At 33.5% G+C, this 16,584-nt stretch overlaps 1 long non-coding RNA gene across 1 annotated transcript in view; it reads left to right on the top strand.

The window, feature by feature from the left end:
* The window catches only part of LOC129052905 (uncharacterized), a 121,482-nt gene that overhangs the window by 53,923 nt on the left and 50,975 nt on the right, over nucleotides 1–16,584 (top strand). Inside the window, exon 2 of the long non-coding RNA XR_008518047.2 lies at nucleotides 7,295–7,364. This is a non-coding gene — a long non-coding RNA (uncharacterized LOC129052905). The remainder of the gene's footprint in view (nucleotides 1–7,294; nucleotides 7,365–16,584) is intronic.

The raw sequence follows: 16,584 nt of genomic DNA, 5'->3' as shown, positions 1-16,584 counted from the left end.
AGGAGTTAATTATTATGATTAAATGTGTATTGGATATTTGGAAGTCTGTATTTCACAATAGCACACTTATGGTTTCAGAGGGCTATCAGTTAACAATTGAAAATATCTGGATTTATTATAAACTTTTATTTGTTCTATTCATATCTTCAAAAGCAAGAAACACAAGAAAGAAAATGTCCTTGGAATTTCAATGGCTCTTTCTAAATATATTTGACTTCTTTCATCTAGAAAGCCATTCCTTTATACTAAAATTCATTGCAGACACAAAAAGATGGTAAGATTAAGGAATCCATAGAGATTGAGAGAAATAAGAATTTTCAAACAAGCATCTTCTAAAAAGTTGAATGACCTTTTGACATGGTATTTGCCAGCAATTTTTTCCCAGTAATGTGGGAAGCTGAGAAATAGCAATAGCTTTGAAAACTTTCATCCTGCTTTTTAAAGCCTGCTCTGATGTTCAAGCAAATTAAATTTCTTTTTGGTGGTTTCTCTGCAGTCATTTTTCTTCATTGATAAAATATGTAAGACTTGAGCACTGGACATTAAATAGCATCCATTTATACAGTGATGTTCCCATTATTCTTTTTGGTTTGCCGACATGCATTAAGGGAAAGGGGCTTTTTATTTCCTGCACTAAACTTGACTGTCACTTTTGAATAGTTCTATATGTCCTTCTACGGTGTCTTATCTGATGTTTCTTTTTGATGGTATGTTAAGGGTATTTGCATTTCATCCAGCTATAACATCAGAGAATAAGGGGTTTAACTGGGAAAATATGTATCACATAATTGCTTTTAAGATCAGAACACCAGAGACATGCAAAGACAAGGGCAGAAATAACTAGAAAACATGAAGACAATTTCCTGCAGATTGAGTTGGAGTAAATGATTCAACTATATTGTTTCCTCCACAATGCCTGGTATGTGGGCTTGATTATAAGGCTGCTAATATGGTGGTCAATACATTTATGTGTCCAGTTTAAAGTCTAGAGTCTGGCTGAATGAAGGAACCTTGTTCGGATAGCCACATATAAGACTAAGATTAATTGGAGTTCAGTTTTGCAGGTATTTGTGCTTCAAAGTAATACATTTAAGTGATGATTCCTCTCATAAGTTCCAAAGCTGTAGTCCAACGAAGGCAGGCTAATCAGAATTGGTAGAAGTTATTCAGTTTCATACATGCTTATACTTCAAAGGCTATAAGCAACAGAGCTACTTACTCTACAGTTTCTGAGAGTTCTGGTTAAGATAAAAGGCCAAGTTATATATAGATAGGCACCACTTGCTAAATTCCGGGCACCAGCTACAGTCCTTGAACCTCATGAATCATAAAGATTGAGGCCCACTACCATTGATATTTCTTGAATGTTAAAATTGACTTCTTCTTAGTTAAGGCCATGTACTTCATAAAATGCTAACTAGGAATATCACCAGCTTCCCAAGTCATCATGGCCTGGGCTCTAGGTTTTGATGATGCAGAGGTAAAGCCCATTTGGGAAACAGGTACTTGTAAAGATTTTACAATATAAGAGGTACTTTGATTCTGAGGGCCACCCCAATAACTTACTGGAAGTTAAAAAGATTAATTTGAAATTGGAAGCTCTTCAAGCCTTTTATCTGTGCCCTTTTGATAGAAACAGCATAGATTAATAATTAAGGGGAATACGGATAGTGTTTCCCATTTGGTCAGAATGAATGATATGCAAAATGTACCTAGGACTAGCTTGATTAATTAGGAGAAATACTACGTCTTAGTTCAGACTAGCAGTCTAATTTAATCCAAAACACTATAGAAGTTTGCCAGAAATGACCTTCTTCACCTCACGTTCTCCTCCAAGCATACATACCTGAGCTCATTCATGAACACATGGTCACACACACACACACACAGAGAATCAGACATACATCCTAGAATTATTTTCAATTTAGCAGAGAATCTACCCTGCATAAATTCAGCTTAACTTCACAATTACTAAAAGGTTTGTGTCGTATACAATTTGCTCAATGAACTGGAAAGAATGTTAGTATTTCAAATTTAAAATAACTGAATTTAGTGAATAATTTCAGTGAATTATGCCAGCTCTATGCCAGTAAGAAAAAAAAGGAAGAATTAAATATAGAAAATGAAAACCAGCTGACATACTTTAAAACTTCATGGGCTATAAGACACAAGGAATAAAAATATATGCATTTCTATTACCAAGATTTTAATAAAACTGCAAAAAAACCTTACAAAGATCCTTAAGTAGTTGTGAAAGTAGTTTTTATTTTTTGTCTTCTGATTAAAAATGAAAATAAAAATAAAACACCTTGTGTTGTCACAGGAAAGTTTATCTTAAATTTTTTTCCTGGCATTGGGCTGCTGCTTTTACAGGGAGTCAACATAGATACATATAAACAGGATGGAGTGATCGTTATATTATCAACATAACACATTACTCACTGTGTTCCCTGTGATTGACTGACTTCTCTGTAGTCTCCAATCTATGCCACGTATTTTGGGCAGAAAGACCTATCAGAAGAATTAGTCACAGAAAATTAAACAGGACTAATAAGTACTGTGGATATTTATATAAGGCCCAGGATATTGTCTGAAAATGAAAAAAAAAAAAAGAAGAAGGAAAGAGTGGAAGAACAATAGAATGAAGGAGAGAAATTCTCTTGTCTTGTTTTTATCCTGGTATTTCTGTATCACTGGAGAATGCTGCAGCTTAAATTTAAAGAAGAAGCATGGAGAAGAAGAGATACACAATTGATAGCTGTATTTACCATCATCTTAGTTTGGGTTCCTCCAAATGTGGACTCTTTGACAAGGATTTTGGTACAAGTGGTTTATTTGAGAGGTGATTTCAGAAAATATGGCATCAAAGTGGGAAAGTGAAACCAAGAAGGTAGTAAGGAATCTAAAGGGTGCATTAGTGATCAGGTTAAATCCATTGGAGAATAAACCTTCGAATTTCTACACTGAGTGGTCAGGGAGCTGGGACATAAACCCGCCAACTCCCATCCCTGATTGGTTGAAGATTGCATCTGGAGCATTCACTCTCCCTCAGGGCATTTCTGGACTCTTATATCCAGAGAATAGGCAGAGAAATCCATAGACATGAATGGGAACTAAAGGTGACCTCAACAGCTTCTGCTATAACTATGTAATTTTCTTCTCAAATTTTTAAAAAGTTTTGCACTTTAAGGTTTATCTGTGTCCTAGGACTGATCCCAAATTATGAATTCATTTCAAAATCACTATTATAAACCTTCATCAGGTAGAATGATTTCATTATAATCCAATAGAATGTGGTCTCTATGAAGGTAGAAATTTTTAGCTTTTTTTCCCACTACTTGTGTCACCCAACCCTTAGAACCTTTCCTAGTTCATATTAATTGCACAGTAAATATTTGTCAGTGAATGAATGAATGTCTTCGCAGAAAACAACAAAGCCAAAACCAAAATAGCTTAAACATGAAAATGTGTTGTCTCATAACACATAAGCAGTCTTCAGAGTTGGCAATTGTGATCCTTTGCTCACAGATTCTCTTCGCTCTTTTCTCTACTGGTGGCTGACTTCATTCATAGACTAGGAGCAAGACGGCTTACTCAAATTCAGACCCCATATCAAAAAAGGAACAGAGAAAAAAGAAATGGGAGAGCTGCTTCCAAAATGCATAAATAAATAAATGAATAATAATTTCAGCCCTGATGTGGTGGCTCTGGTAACTGAGGCAGGAGGATTGCTTGAGGCCAGGAGTTTGAGACCAGCCTGAGCAACATAGGGAGACTCTATCTCTAAAGAAATACATATGTATAAAAAAATAGGCAGAAGTGATGACACGAGCCTGTAGTCCCAGTTACTGAGACAGGAATACAGGAGTTTAAGGTTGCAGTGAGCTATGATCGTGCCACTGCACTTGAGCCTGGGTGACAAAGTGAGACGGTCTGTTAAAAAAAAAATCAAAAGAATATAGAAGAGCTTTCCCAGAACCCCTGAGCAAAACCTTCCTTTGTGTCTCAATGTTCTAAATCACATTACACATCTATTTCTGAAACTAGCACTGGCAAAGAAGATGGGGTTACTCTTTCACCTATTGGGATGTAAATCTCTGAAAAAAAAAATAAAAGAAACCTTTGGTGTTTATTATTATTTATTTGTAGCCCTCATTCTAATTTCTAGAGGGTAAGTTTAGGTAATTTGCCATCATTTCACAATGCAGCACATATATCTATAAATGTATGCTGGAGATGGACTTTTTTTGCCATATGGAAAAGTGAAAATGAACTGAAAACAACTATCTTTCCCTTGACAAGTTAATTAAGCCTCCTAATCAGTCACAGTCATTTGGACAGCATGGTTGCTGGAATGAGAATTAGTAGGATAGCATGATGGACAAATGGGACACATTTTGTAGAAGGAAATACCTTTGACAAATACATAAATGTTATGGAAATATGATAAAAGGAAAGCCATGTTTTAAAAGAGAAAAGGCAACTTAGTTATTAGGCAATGGGGCAGATATTAAGGAAATTTATTCAAAAATTCAAGAACTGCATGCTTGATATATTAATCTTATTCCACCCAATATATTATGATATATTATTTTATATCTATTTTCCCACTTTACTACAAATTTCTTGAGAGTAGATTGTTTTATCTTTTTCATTGGGCCCAGTTACATTGTCATACAGATGTTTGTTGCATTAAATTAAATGAAATAATTTACTTTTATAAGTCACAGGCTAAATTGCTTTATAGGATTCCACAATTTTTCAAAATTGTTTTAAAAGTTTAGCTACTGGTAATGACTAACATTAATATTTCCCTAATAGTTCTCACTATTTATCTTCATAAATTGTTTTTCTAGCTAATGAAATTGTGGAAGATGGAAGTGTTTTGTATTTTCCTGACTAAGTTCATGTTTTACATATTTTGGCCTACAATAAATTAACTCATCATCCATATTTATTTCACAGATAAATATTATAATATTATAGGTAGAAAAGGTCAATTTTATAGCCATTTTCACACATTTCACAAACTAAAACTTAATAGCAGAAGACCTGATTTCTTCCATACTTATCCATACACATATAAATTTTACTAGGTTGCAAGACCTTTAATAAACACTTGTTTTCTGTTTTTAAGAACTGAACATTTTGTCCTAGAAATGTCAATATTGTTATGTAGTTTTGTAATAATCATTTAAAATGCCTGCATATAATGTAAAGGAAACGCTATACTATGATTTAAATAACTACTTCCTCACTTTTGTATATTTACCGTTTTCTCTCCAAGTTTTTGTGACCATATCAATATCCCAACACACATGTTCTCACAAGGTGTACGTTTTCCACAGAGTATATTTCTTGATATGAATTTATTGTATGAGTGAGTACATGGGTGCACATTCTTTTAGAATGATCTTGTCATTTCTGACTGGTGGCTGAGGAGTGGTTAAACCTCCTAGATACATGATCTTGGGTTAGAATCACTTAGAAGATACCTTGGCCTCAGTTTCCCCACCTCTTGAAAAGAATAACGGATTCTGAGCTTTCTTGTGAGGGGATCCTTTGGTTGCAAAAACAAAACAAAACAAAACTCCAGAAAATCACTGGAGTTAATTTGAAGGAAAAAATAAAGGAAATTTCAGGAAAAGCAAAGCAGCAAACAGCCTTACCTGAAACTCAACACAAAACATGAAAAGTCTTCCGTGACCAAGGTCGCTTCACCTTAACATCTCCTGTTTCCTTTATGGATTTTCCTTTTCTTTTTCTGTTTATGTCTGTGTTGCTCCCTTCTCTGCATCCTGCCTTCCTTTTCTTTTATTGACCACAATCCATAATGTTGAAATGCAAATGAGGTCACTTTCAACCCTTGAGGTTACATGACCTTCTATAACTAATGTCCACAATAAGTTATAAATGAATCTGTCCTCCAAATTCCCAGAGGACAGAAACTATGTGTCCTGACCTGGATAAGAGGTCTGTTTAGCCATAATCACAGGAAGAAGTTATATATTGAAGCATTTTAGATTCCCACTTCTGTTAGTGTGCTAAAGATGGAAATTCTCTGAAAAAGGTACCCAGGCTTGCAGGCATCCTAAAATGTATTATTCATAAATTTTGAAAGTACTTCACATTTATTAAAGTGATAGATTCATTTTTTTATTCAGCAGTATTATTCATCAATAATATTATCAATATTATGTATTTTATCCACCAATAATGTTTTACTATATTTCATTTGTTGGTTATAGTAGTATTTATTGTGGAAAAAGAATGGTAAGGCAGAGTCCTCTACATCTCCATCCATTTAACTTGAGAGCTTGTTAGAAATGTAGAATGTACTGAATAAGAATCTACATTTTGTCTAGATGCTCAATAGGTTCTATGAGTACAGTACCTACCTCATGTATCATTGCACTGGAAGTCAGGATACACAAAGTATTTAATTCCTGGATATGTCTCTAACCCAATTTGTTCAGTTCTATGTCTATTTCTAGTCCATATCAAACAGGTTCATCTCCGTGTTGCCAGACTATGGACTAATTTTCTTCTCTGTAATTACTCAGTGCTTTTAAAGTGTCAACTCGACTTGATTACCTAAAGTTCATCAATTTTATTTAGTGTGTGTTATCCTACTGATGTTCTTAATTACTCTGGTAAAAGTCTATGAAGTATAATAATGTCTAGAAATATAGTTCACCCATATAATTATGTTTGTAAGTCTCTTCAATAAGAAACGTGATGGAACTTTTATGTTTTCAGGTGGAGGAAAAAATATATTTCTAGCTAAGTGTTTTTTAGAAATATTTCCCTCATAATTCGACTACCTTTCTCTTCATGGCATTTTCATTATTTTCATTATGAATGAAAATATGTTTCCCTATTTGCTTGCTACAGTTAGAAATTTGCTGTTTAACTCTTCCCTAACTACCACATGTAGATTACACATATAAAATTTCTTGTGGATTTTAAAGAAAAATAGGAGATTTCTTGAACTTTATATTTATTACGCTTAATTTTTTATTCTTCAATATGTTTGTTTCTCTTAGTTACTTGATGTAAACAAGCATATTTCTCAAGAATTTCTGTGTAATAAATAAGTTGGAATAAATATTATATTGAATTAATCTCAACCCTGACATTGATGTATTTATTCGTTCCTTTTGTTTCAACAACATCGAACACCAATGGTAGGGCACAATGCCATTAGTTCTGGGATTTCAGAAAGTAAATGTAAGCTGCAAGTAACTGCAACTACTAAGGCAAAATTTTTATACTGGTATTTATTTATTAACAGGAACAGCAAAGATATCTCTTCTTCTTTCCTGTTGCCTTCCAATCTTCTCTAGTGCCTTTGCTGGCCAAAGGTAAGCATTTTTTTTTTTTCACACAGGCCTATCATGTAAAATATGGTGGATTTGGAGTAGAGTATGCTACATAAGTGACTGACACAGTCCTCCCCTTTGGCTATGTTGCATTAAATTATAAACCACACCACATGTTTGAACTTCTACATAGCAGCAATAATGGCTTCTTCATGGTTCTGCTAACAAGATGTGCCAATGTTTTATACAAAGACATTCACCTCTTCTTTCCTAAAAAAGTCTTAACAAATAAAGTATGCATCTCTGGGCAATGTGAAATCCATTTCTAGCTCTGTCACAAGCTATTCCAAATGCTCTGTAACCTAAACACTAAGTAGTAAAGTTAACTATACCCCAGATCCTCATATAAAATAGTAACTGGAAAGGATAAGGGACAAAAAAAAGTATCATTACATGTACATATATATACACACATAACAATCAAGAAAGAAAATATGCATATCTGATGTGTCTGTTATTTCTGTAGGTTATTATAAGGCCTGAGTTGATATACTTTCCTTCTTTCAAGCCATTCCATATTATTTTTGTCCTCAGGAAAAACTTTAATTAATCTGGATTCTTTACCTGTCAGGATAACCTAAAACTACATTACTAAAAGATTTGACTCCTCATTTTTTCTATGGGGGTGTTTTGGTTGCTAAACTTTTCTATTAGCATTTGCTATCGTACAATAAAGTAATAGAGAATCCTAAACAATCTACTGGGTTGCAGGCATAGCTTATTCTTTCCCAACATGTATCAGCAATACCATCTTTTTCTTGGCAGTCTGAAATAACCACAAGGAGGCAGTGGAATAACCTCCTTGTCTGCCCATTGGCTCAGGGATATACACTAAATGCCCATGTATTTTACCAAAATATATCTTATTAATTGCTGTTCATCAGGTCCAGTCAATTTGATGTTATCAATATAGTGAACTATGGTATTCTGAGGCGTATCATTATGAACACCTCTGTTAACCTCCTTATGGCAGAAAGTAGGCACATTGACACAGCTCTGAAACAATGCAGTGAAAATGACCTTCTGCTACTGTGCCTCGTAAATCCATGTAGAGAAAAAAGCATTTGCCAGATCGATAATTATTTCTCCATGCCAGAGTTGTGTTGATTTGTTCCAGTAAAGGTACCACAGCTGTAACAGTGGCTGTAAATTAAATCAACGTCTGATTAAGTTTACCATCAGATGTCAGTCAGTTACACAGTCAGTCTCCAAGATATGTGCAGGGCAAACAAATGAGTTAAATTGAATATATATATTTTTCAAGTCTTTGATGGTAGGACTCAACTCAGCAGTTTTCTCTGGGAATCAGAAGCGCTTTTGGTTAATTTTCCTGGTGAAGAGAGGAAGTCAAAACAACTTGTATTTGGTCCTTTTTATTCTCACTGTCATCTATGGTTGAAGGAGGTAATTACACATTAAAGAATTGGGAAAAACATAGCCACAGAGTGAGTTTTTGCTCTACTGGCCCTATAAGAGACTGACTTAGGCCAATTCTACTCTTATCCCTAACCTCCATGTTTTTATTTAACTAATAGACCAGAGAGATAGTTTTGGTTCCCAGCAATTATTGTCAATTCATATGAGTGTCTAGTAATCTCTGAAACATCTGGATATTTCCCTTTCTCCAGTAGGCAATAACCTTTGTAAATGACATTAGATAATGTTGGAGATGGCTTCAAGAAATATTCACAGTCTTGCAGGGCTCTTCCTCAAGGGGGCCCGGACTCTCTATCAGTCCAAGGGCCTAAAGTTCATGAACTGGCTTAAGTCCAGAAACGTGGGAGTGAGTCACCATTTGACAACTCAAGTCCGGTTTCTGGCTACAAGGCCTAGACATTTTTCTGTTATAGAGATGAAGTAATATTTTTATAGACTGCTCATATATAAAATTTATTTGATGAATATCCTACTGCCAAAATCCTATAGGTCAAAATATTGTAATTACCATTTTGTTCCTGCTGTCTGTTTTGTTAAATGTGTCCACCTTGTCTAAGATCATTAAACACTATAACAGCCTTTGTCACTCTGAAATACTGTTAACCCCACTGAAATTGGTAGACTAATGGTGACATCTCCTACAAACTGTAGTACAAAAGAAAGATACCACAGAACATTTCCAATTCCAAGAAGCTGAAGTTCCCACCTGAAGTTACAGTCATGGGCCACTTACTGATGTTTCAGTCAGTAATGGACTGCATAAACCACAGTGGTTCCATCAGACTATACTGGAGCTAAAATATTTCTATCACCTAGTATTTACTATACTATATTTTACTGCTATTTTAGAGTATACTCCTACTTATAAAAAATGCTCATTGTAAACAGCTTCAGGCAGATCCTTTAGGAGGTACCCAGAAAAAGGTATTGTTATATAGAAGATGACAGCTCCATGCATGTTATTGCCCCTGAAGACCTTCCAGTGGGGGACAAGGTGTGGAGGTAGAAGACAGTGATATTGGTAATCCTGACCCTATGTAGGCCTAGGCTAAAGTGTGTGTCTGTGTCTTAGTTTTTAACAAAAAAGTTTCAAAAGTAAAAATAAATAAATAAAAAACACTAAACATAGAAAAAAGTGTATAGAATAAGAAAATAAAGAAAGAAAATATTTTTGTACAGCTATACAATGTGTCTGTGTTTTAAGCTACGTGTTATTACAAAAGAGTCAAGAAGTCAAAATGCTGGAATAAGTACTTAAGTACCCCTTTTAAGGCGTAAGCTCTCCTGTCAATCAAAAGTATTCATTCTACCTTTATAAATTTAAAAGTTTATAAGGTAAAAACTTACAGTAAGCTAAGGTAAATTTATTATTAAAGGAAGAAAAATACGTTTTCATAAATTTAGTGTAGTCTAAGTGTACTGTGGTCATAGAGCCTAAAGTAGTATACAATAATGTTCTAGGCATTCAGGTTCACTCACTATTCACCCACTCACTAAGAACAACTTCCGGTCATGCAAGCTACATTCATGGTAACTGCACTATCCAGATACATCATTTTTAATCTATTATACTATATATTCACTGTACCTTTTCTATATTTTGATATGTTTAGATACACAACTACTTACATTGTGTTACAATTACCTACAGTATTTAGTACAGTAACATGCTGTACAGGTTCATAGTCTAGGAACAAATAGGTTATACCACATAGCTTAGGTTTACAGTAGGCTATACCACCGAGGTTTTTGTAAGTACACTCTATGATGTTTGCATGACAACAAAACCCTCAAATGACATATTTGAGAGTATATATCCCCGTTGTTAAGCAATGCATGACTATATTTCACAGATCCTCAGTAAAGGGCATGGTTTCTGGGACTTATTGAAGAAGATAGTGGTAGAGATAGATATTTAATATGTACATGACAAAGCCATTACAATATCCCTATCTCTCTAAATCTTTGTATTTCTTTCACTAATGTATGCCATAAAAGTTCTAGCATCTCAACATCATTGAATAAAAGCCTTCACAAGTCCAAGTTTCAATTAACCAATGAAATAAATTCTTAGAGTCATTTCCAGTTCACTTTAATATATGTCATCTCAAATTTTTGCTTGGTGTATCCATATCAGTAAATTGAGCCTAGCCCAATAATTTATAATATCCTACTTGCTTTGAGACCAGAGATTCCCTCAGAATCTACTCTTGCAAATATTTCCCCAGTTTCTGAAATACTTTTGGAATACACTGTATTTCTTTCTAGGTCTGACTTAGCACTTTTGCTTCAGAGCATACCCTTGTCTAACGTTATTTACAGTTCTATAGCAAATAAGGAATGGTTGTGATGAGACTTGAGGAGAATATGTATCTACTTGCAAAACAGCTGCCTGAGTTGATGTTATTATATTGCCTTAACATAAGTAAAGCCTAGTCTCTTCAAGGGCAGAAGGAGAGTCAGCTTCCAGCAGCAAGGGAACATCAGGGAGACTTGAAAGTCTAAGTCTCTTATATCTTTTTCATCTTTAGATTTCTTTTTAAAAGACATTCACATTTAATTCCTAAAGTCCCACTACTTTCCAATGGATGCTATAAATTTTACATCTGAAACTTGACAATCTATGAATTAAATTTTCATTGCAATTTTACAAATATTGCAGTTAATTTGGGGTCCTATTTTTAGATATGTTTCTTCTGATGTTATAAGAAATAAGATTGTTTTTTAAGGCTGACATATAAACTGTCTGTTCATTTGACTGTCACTTGAGCTAATTATTTAAAGTCCTGAATTTTAATTTTAATTTTCTTGTTGTAAACTCTCTTGTGCAATCAGAAGTACTTATTCCACCTTTCAAGTCCAGGGGTCTTTAATATTAAAATACTTGTCAAGTTAGTCAGTGGTATCAAATGACAGGCACTAGTCACATGTATCTATTTAAGTATAAAATTTAATCATAATGAAATGAAATAAAATTAAGACTTTGTTCCCTAGTTTCACTTGCTGTATTTAAAATGCTCAATAGCCACCAGCAGCTATTGGCTACTATATTGGACAGGACAAATAGATCATTTAAATCAATGCAGACAGTTATATTAGTGTTTCCCTGGAGACCTAAGTGCTTATATGTACCAGATACACATATCCAGTATATTCATAATATTGAATTTAATTGCCAAAAACCTGGAAACATCCCAATTACTCAGGACAGCAGAATGGATAAATAAAATTAGTGAAAATTGATGAACTATAGAAACACACCACTTGATGAATCTTAGCAACAAAATAATGAACAAAAAAGGACGAGAAACAACATATACATTATACTTTATAACCATAGGAATAAAATATCAGTTAGTGATGCGTCACTGGTGTTAAAATGATAGTGAAAAGAAGGAAATTATTACCAAAATATTAAGATAACTTAAGGAAGGTGTTCAAATTAATAAGGAATAAATTGAAACTTTCTGGCAGGTGGTTGATATTGTTTTTGACTTAAATGGAGGTTCCATGAGTGTTTGCTTGATAACTATTGGTAGAAATATCTTTTAAAATATGTATATTATATTTTAAAATAACTTATGCTGAAATAAAACCTAGAAAAAAGTATTTCAATGAGAGTTAAGGAATTATGGGCCCTGTTACACCCCTGGTAAGAGCACAGCAGCTTTTCTCTTAAATTGCTTTCCACTGAGAATGGAATAGAATAGAATTGAATCTGGGTATTTGTAGTCCTATATCATTCTCACTGTGTAGGAAGCATAGAGGATTATCAAACACAGAATCTTAACTGGTATTCTTACTATATAACTTGCTTTAATATTAGCATGTGGAAGAGAATTACTGACAACATGAAAATATAATAAAATATTTTCAGACCCTTTTAACTTAAAAAACTCAGAAAACCTGATTAGTAGCAAAACTTCGTAATACCTGACGATGATGGAATTTCTATATGGTTCTTTCACATATTCATTGTAGGTAAAATGATGAAAAATATAGAATACATGTGTGCCCATTTTTCCTGAACTCCTGTGATTTTCTCTCTTTTCATTATTCTTTTTAATTGAGACAAGGTCTTTCCCTGTCGCCCGGGCTGGAGTGCAGTGACACCATCACAGCTCACTACAGCCTGGACCTCCTGGGCTCAAGTGATCCTCCTGCCTCAGCCTCCTGAGTGAGACTACAGACATGCACCACCATGCCAGGATAACTTCTTTATTTTTTATTTTTAGTTGAGATAAGGTCTTGATATGTTGTCCAGGATGGTATCGATTTCCTGGCTGTGTTATTTTCCTGCATCAGCCTCCCAAAGTGTTGGGATTACAGGCATGAGCTGCTGCACCTGGCACACATTTTTCTAATTACTAGCAATTTGACATTCATGTTCACATGTTAATATTATCTCTGAATCTGGCAACTCAACATATGGTGTATGGTAAGTGTGGATTTATATAATCATTATTAGAAATGTTTAATTCTTTATTTTGTGTGTGTTGGTATATATATATGTGTTGAAGATAATTTTAAATTTACAACTTGACTATTTTATAAAACTTTAACTTTATATATATATATTCATATTAGTTGGACTATGGTACATAGAAAAAGGACATTCCAGATTAAAAGAAATATTCGTTTTGCTCAATATATATCTTACTCAAGAGCATATTTAAACAGATCATTCCTGGGAGGGAATAAAATATAGCTCCTATTTATTTCTATGCTATGCATTCTTCTCTGGGTTGTGTTAATGTTTAGTTTGGATATGCCAAAGAGCCAAAAATTAACAATAATTCTAAGAGATTCAGACTACTGGGACAGGAATTTACATTTGGGTAAAGATTGACCAAAAATGAAGGAGGGGGAGAGGCTGTTGGAATCATTCTCACCAGACACTTGAATCAGGAAGAGTTTTTATGGCTTTAAGAAGTCAGTAACAGAGCTGAAACCTTCAGTCCTTCAAATTCCTTCAGTCTGGTTAGGGTGGCAAGGACAGTCCACCTGATGAAAAACTTGACTATTCTGGGTTGAACAACTTCATTGTTTCATATGTTGGACTGGTTGTGAATCCAGTGAGATATTGTGTCATATTTACATATTAGTAGTTGGAAAAAATTGAAGAAACTATGTGATATAGCTAATTAATTTTATCAACTTGAATGATCCAATAAATTGTTGTACAGGGTTTGGAAGGGAGGGGATGTTGTAAATATCAGATGAGCCATGCATTTCTTCTTATGAAGGGGGTCTACGAAGATAAGGTTTGTGTTACTTTCTTGCATATTAGAAGATGTCTTACAGAAAATGATGGATACCCTGTAGCTCCTCCAGTTTCTGATTGGTTAGGAGGACAGTACTGCTGTTGATATTGCAAAAAATATCAGGAGTGAAAGCCATAGGTCATGGGAAATTGTGGATTTGGGGTAGAGACAGGTAGCAATTTTATGTATAAATTTCACAGGAATAATATAATATGAATTAGTCATGTTGTTTTCAAGAGAGACCTACGTAGTTTGGCCATTGTTACAATATATTGCAAGGAGGTTCACTAATGGATCTGGATAAGATGGGATTGGTAAGCAATTTGTTTGGAATAAGGATATGGAATCTTTTATCATAGAATAGAAGTCTCAGTAGCTGACAAGGGAAAAGTACTTTTTGATGAATACACCAGTGTGGCATGGAAGAAAGGCAAGTGAAAGAGTTACTTGCCATATAGCTATCAAGTTGGGTTGTGATCAAACTCAGAAAAATCACTTCCCAAGGGTGATCAGGATTCCTATATATACAACAAATATTAGAATACTTACTCTGTAATCCCAGCACTTTGAAAGGCCAGGGCAGGTGGATCACGAGGTCAAGAGATCGAGACCATCCTGGCTAACATGGTGAAACCCCATCTCTACTGAAAAAAAAAAAAAAAATTAGCTGGGCATGGTGGTGCGTGCCTGGAGTCCCAGCTACTCAAGAGGTTGAGGCAGGAGAATCGCTTGAACCAGGGAGGTGGAGGTGGCAGTGAGCCGAGATCATGCCACTACATTCCAGCCTGGTGACAGAGCGAGACTCCGTCTCAAAAAAAAAAGAAAAAATATTAGAATACTTAAACACGTCAGTAATCAAATCATCCAAGGTTTTTTTAGAACCTATCCTTGGCAGTGGAAAAATTGTCATCAGTTGTATTCTCTTTCTCCTCAAGTTGTTTCCTAACCCACCAGAGAGAATGTAGGGTCACCATAAGTTCCTATAAGCTGATAATAAAAGGGAACAATTATCTGAGAAAAGGAATCACCCTCTGATTCCTTATATATATAAGTTCCTTATTTATACATTCCATATATGTATTCTTTATATATACATTCCATATATATATTCTTCATATATATACATTCCATATATATATTCTTCATATATATACATTCCATATATATATTCTTCATATATATACATTCCATATATATATTCTTCATATATATACATTCCATATATATATTCTTCATATATATACATTCCATATATATATTCTTCATATATATACATTCCATATATATATTCTTCATATATATACATTCCATATATATATTCTTCATATATATATATTCCATATATATATTCTTCATATATATATATTCCATATATATATTCTTCATATATATATATTCCATATATATATTCTTCATATATATATATTCCATATATATATTCTTCATATATATATATTCCATATATATATTCTTCATATATATATATTCCATATATATATTCTTCATATATATATTCCATATATATATTCTTCATATATATATATTCCATATATATATTCTTCATATATATATTCCATATATATATTCCTTAAATATATATTGCACATATATATTCCTTAAATATATATTGCACATATATATTCCTTAAATATATATTCCACATATATATTCCCTATATATATATTCCACATGTATTCCTTATATATATATATTCCTTATACATATATTCCATATGTATTCCTTATATATATATTCCTTAAATACATTTCATATATATATTCCTTATATACATATTCCATATATATATTCCATATATATATACACCCCATATATATACTCCATATATATATTCCATATATATATATTCCTCACATATATGTTCCATGTATATATATTCCTCATATATATATGTTCCATATATATATATATTCCTCATATATATGTTCCATATATATACATATTCCTCACACATACATATGTTCCATATATATACATATTCCTCACACATACATATGTTCCATATATATACATATTCCTCACACATACATATGTTCCATATATATACATATTCCTCACACATACCTATGTTCCATATATACATATTCCTCACATACATATGTTCCATATATATATTCCTCACACATACATATGTTCCCTATATATATATTCCTCACGTATATATGTTCCCTATATATATTCCTCACGTATATATGTTCCCTATATATATTCCTCACGTATGTATGTTCCATATATATATATATTCCTCACGTATGTATGTTCCATATGTATATACTCCTCACGTATGTATGTTCCATATGTATATACTCCTCACGTATGTATGTTCCATATGTATATACTCCTCACGTCTGTATGTTCCATATGTATATACTCCTCACGTCTGTATGTTCCATATGTATATACTCCTCACGTCTGTATGTTCCATATGTATATACTCCTCACGTCTGTATGTTCCATATGTATATACTCCTCACGTCTGTATG

The sequence above is a fragment of the Pongo abelii genome, chromosome X, assembly GCF_028885655.2.
Source record: "Pongo abelii isolate AG06213 chromosome X, NHGRI_mPonAbe1-v2.0_pri, whole genome shotgun sequence".
Taxonomy (NCBI): Eukaryota; Metazoa; Chordata; class Mammalia; order Primates; family Hominidae; genus Pongo; species Pongo abelii.
This window is presented reverse-complemented; position numbering and strand designations above follow the sequence as displayed.